The sequence below is a fragment of the Tasmannia lanceolata genome, unplaced genomic scaffold (assembly GCF_043159265.1).
Source record: "Tasmannia lanceolata isolate RefF3 unplaced genomic scaffold, GAP_Taslan_0.1 ptg000051l, whole genome shotgun sequence".
Taxonomy (NCBI): domain Eukaryota; kingdom Viridiplantae; phylum Streptophyta; class Magnoliopsida; order Canellales; family Winteraceae; genus Tasmannia; species Tasmannia lanceolata.
The window spans coordinates 190001-195000 of record NW_027518728.1 but is presented as its reverse complement, the minus strand read 5'-3'; positions in this window follow the sequence as shown (position 1 = coordinate 195000).

Genomic DNA, 5000 nt, shown 5'->3' with positions numbered 1-5000 from the left:
GCTCCCTTGGCCTTCCGGGGGCCTTGGACGCTGTCTTGGGAAGACCATGGGCACAAGGCCATGGCATATAGTGAGGAATGGACCACGGTTGGCAAGGCTAGGCATATAGAGAGGAATGGACCACGGTTGCCAAGGTTGCGCAAGTTTTGGGCATTTTTTGCCCGGATATGCCCAAGTATGCCCCGATAGGCCCGTTACGCCCCGGTATGAACGCGTATGCCCGGATAGACTCGGTATGCCTTGGGATACATGCGTATGCCCCGATAGGCTTGGTACGCCCCGATATGCGCACGTGTGCCCCAGTAGGGCTCGGTATGCCCCGGTATGTACGCGTGTGCCCCGATAGGCCCGGTATGCCCCGATAGGCCCGGTATGCCCCGATATGCACACGTGTGCCCCAATAGGGGTCGGTATGCCCCGGTAGGTACGCGTGTGCCCCGTAATGCACGTTTCGCAGATCTCCCCGCATGTCCCGCCCCTATATGTAATACTTACTTACTTACTTACTTTCTTTCTTGCTTGCTTGCTTGCTTGCAATGGTTGGGAGTGCCCGGCATGCCCCGCTGCAGAGACCAAGGGCGCAATGACTTGGCACCGCGGATGCCGGGACTCCGGCACTTCCCGTGGCACTGATGGTTCGTTCCAAAGACAAAAGGCCGTGCAAGGCCACCGCACCGCGGATGATTTTGCTCGTGCTGGCGCCGTTGTGTGGCCAAAGAACATGCGCGAATGCTCGTGTCGGAAGGGTTGGTGTCCTGGCCCCGCGGGTGTCACGAATGCTCGGTTGCGAAGACCATGGGACCAGAGCCATGGCACGTCGGATGATGGCTCCAGCTGGCGCCCCGGCACTTTCTGTGGCATTGATGCTCGGTTTCAAAGACAAACGTGCGCAGGGCCAGGGGACCGCGGATGACTGCTCGTGCTGGCCCCGTTGGGCGGCATTGATGGTCGGTTGCAAAGAAAATGCGCGATTGCTCGTGTCGGGGCCCGGCAAGCCAAGGCCAAGCGAGCCATGGCACGTCGGATGATGGCTCCAGCTGGCGCCCCGGCACTTTCTGTGGCATTGATGCTCGGTTTCAAAGACAAACGTGCGCAGGGCCAGGGGACCGCGGAGGACTGCTCGTGCTGGCCCCGTTGGGCGGCATTGATGGTCGGTTGCAAAGAAAATGCGCGATTGCTCGTGTCGGGGCCTGGCAAGCCAAGGCCAAGCGAGCCATGGCAACGCGGATGATGGCTCGCTAGTGCTGGCGCCGTGCACAGTGGCCTCGCACACTCGCCCTGCACGCTTCCCTTGCACGCAGCCTTGCACACTAGCCTCGCATGCGAGCCTTGCACCCTAGCCATGCAAACTAGCCTTGCACGGTAGCCATGCACACAAGCCGTGCACATTAGCCATGCGCACAAGCCCCGCACACTAGCCTTGCGCACAACCCTTGCACACAAGCCATGCACTCGAGCAATGCACACAAGCCTTGCACTCAAGCAATGCACACAAGCCCTGGACACTAGCCTTGCACACGGGCCTGGCACACAAGCCTTGGGCACTAGCCTTGCGCACTAGCGTTCCACATGAGCCTTGCACACTAGCCTTGGACACTAGCCTTGCACACAGGCCTTGCACACTAGGCATGCTTGGGCGAGCTGATCCCGCATCAAGTCGACGGGTCTAGGCATTCTTGGGCGCAGATCCCGCATCGTCTCGTCGCGTCTGGGCGCAAACACGTCGCGTCTCGTTGCGTCTTCAGAAGTCGTCGCTAACAGCACCTTTGGTTGCCACTGGTGGTTAGGCTGGTTGGTTGCGCAAACCCTATAGGAGGGTGGCATGCTGGTGGGCGTTTTTGCCCGGATAGGCACTAGAATGTGCAGATTTTGGGCGTTTTTGCCTGGATAGGCTAAGGAATGGGCATGCTTTGGGCGTTTTTGCCCGGATAGGCACCGGAATGCTTGGCCTTGGCTTGTCCTAGCAAGGCATTGCTGGGTTGGGCTCCCTTGGCCTTTTGGGCGCCTTGGACGATGTCTTGCGAAGACCATGGGCACAAGGCCATGGCATATGGTGAGGAAAGGACCACGGTTGCCAAGGTTAGGCACCGGAATGCTTGGCCTTGGCTTGCCAAAGCAGGGCATTGCTGGGTTGGGCTCCCTTGGCCTTCCGGGCGCCTTGGACACTGTCTTGGGAAGACCATGGGCACAAGGCCATGGCATATGGTGGGGAATGGACCACGGTTGCCAAGGCTAGGCATATAGAGAGGAATCGCATTTTTGCCCGGATAGGCACCGGAATGCTTGGCCTTGGCTTGCCATAGCAGGGCATTGCTGGGTTGGGCTCCCTTGGCCTTCCGGGGGCCTTGGACGCTGTCTTGGGAAGACCATGGGCACAAGGCCATGGCATATAGTGAGGAATGGACCACGGTTGGCAAGGCTAGGCATATAGAGAGGAATGGACCACGGTTGCCAAGGTTGCGCAAGTTTTGGGCATTTTTTGCCCGGATATGCCCAAGTATGCCCCGATAGGCCCGTTACGCCCCGGTATGAACGCGTATGCCCGGATAGACTCGGTATGCCTTGGGATACATGCGTATGCCCCGATAGGCTTGGTACGCCCCGATATGCGCACGTGTGCCCCAGTAGGGCTCGGTATGCCCCGGTATGTACGCGTGTGCCCCGATAGGCCCGGTATGCCCCGATAGGCCCGGTATGCCCCGATATGCACACGTGTGCCCCAATAGGGGTCGGTATGCCCCGGTAGGTACGCGTGTGCCCCGTAATGCACGTTTCGCAGATCTCCCCGCATGTCCCGCCCCTATATGTAATACTTACTTACTTACTTACTTTCTTTCTTGCTTGCTTGCTTGCTTGCTTGCTTGCAATGGTTGGGAGTGCCCGGCATGCCCCGCTGCAGAGACCAAGGGCGCAATGACTTGGCACCGCGGATGCCGGGACTCCGGCACTTCCCGTGGCACTGATGGTTCGTTCCAAAGACAAAAGGCCGTGCAAGGCCACCGCACCGCGGATGATTTTGCTCGTGCTGGCGCCGTTGTGTGGCCAAAGAACATGCGCGAATGCTCGTGTCGGAAGGGTTGGTGTCCTGGCCCCGCGGGTGTCACGAATGCTCGGTTGCGAAGACCATGGGACCAGAGCCATGGCACGTCGGATGATGGCTCCAGCTGGCGCCCCGGCACTTTCTGTGGCATTGATGCTCGGTTTCAAAGACAAACGTGCGCAGGGCCAGGGGACCGCGGATGACTGCTCGTGCTGGCCCCGTTGGGCGGCATTGATGGTCGGTTGCAAAGAAAATGCGCGATTGCTCGTGTCGGGGCCCGGCAAGCCAAGGCCAAGCGAGCCATGGCACGTCGGATGATGGCTCCAGCTGGCGCCCCGGCACTTTCTGTGGCATTGATGCTCGGTTTCAAAGACAAACGTGCGCAGGGCCAGGGGACCGCGGAGGACTGCTCGTGCTGGCCCCGTTGGGCGGCATTGATGGTCGGTTGCAAAGAAAATGCGCGATTGCTCGTGTCGGGGCCTGGCAAGCCAAGGCCAAGCGAGCCATGGCAACGCGGATGATGGCTCGCTAGTGCTGGCGCCGTGCACAGTGGCCTCGCACACTCGCCCTGCACGCTTCCCTTGCACGCAGCCTTGCACACTAGCCTCGCATGCGAGCCTTGCACCCTAGCCATGCAAACTAGCCTTGCACGGTAGCCATGCACACAAGCCGTGCACATTAGCCATGCGCACAAGCCCCGCACACTAGCCTTGCGCACAACCCTTGCACACAAGCCATGCACTCGAGCAATGCACACAAGCCTTGCACTCAAGCAATGCACACAAGCCCTGGACACTAGCCTTGCACACGGGCCTGGCACACAAGCCTTGGGCACTAGCCTTGCGCACTAGCGTTCCACATGAGCCTTGCACACTAGCCTTGGACACTAGCCTTGCACACAGGCCTTGCACACTAGGCATGCTTGGGCGAGCTGATCCCGCATCAAGTCGACGGGTCTAGGCATTCTTGGGCGCAGATCCCGCATCGTCTCGTCGCGTCTGGGCGCAAACACGTCGCGTCTCGTTGCGTCTTCAGAAGTCGTCGCTAACAGCACCTTTGGTTGCCACTGGTGGTTAGGCTGGTTGGTTGCGCAAACCCTATAGGAGGGTGGCATGCTGGTGGGCGTTTTTGCCCGGATAGGCACTAGAATGTGCAGATTTTGGGCGTTTTTGCCTGGATAGGCTAAGGAATGGGCATGCTTTGGGCGTTTTTGCCCGGATAGGCACCGGAATGCTTGGCCTTGGCTTGTCCTAGCAAGGCATTGCTGGGTTGGGCTCCCTTGGCCTTTTGGGCGCCTTGGACGATGTCTTGCGAAGACCATGGGCACAAGGCCATGGCATATGGTGAGGAAAGGACCACGGTTGCCAAGGTTAGGCACCGGAATGCTTGGCCTTGGCTTGCCAAAGCAGGGCATTGCTGGGTTGGGCTCCCTTGGCCTTCCGGGCGCCTTGGACACTGTCTTGGGAAGACCATGGGCACAAGGCCATGGCATATGGTGGGGAATGGACCACGGTTGCCAAGGCTAGGCATATAGAGAGGAATTGCATTTTTGCCCGGATAGGCACCGGAATGCTTGGCCTTGGCTTGCCATAGCAGGGCATTGCTGGGTTGGGCTCCCTTGGCCTTCCGGGGGCCTTGGACGCTGTCTTGGGAAGACCATGGGCACAAGGCCATGGCATATAGTGAGGAATGGACCACGGTTGGCAAGGCTAGGCATATAGAGAGGAATGGACCACGGTTGCCAAGGTTGCGCAAGTTTTGGGCATTTTTTGCCCGGATATGCCCAAGTATGCCCCGATAGGCCCGTTACGCCCCGGTATGAACGCGTATGCCCGGATAGACTCGGTATGCCTTGGGATACATGCGTATGCCCCGATAGGCTTGGTACGCCCCGATATGCGCACGTGTGCCCCAGTAGGGCTCGGTATGCCCCGGTATGTACGCGTGTGCCCCGATAGGC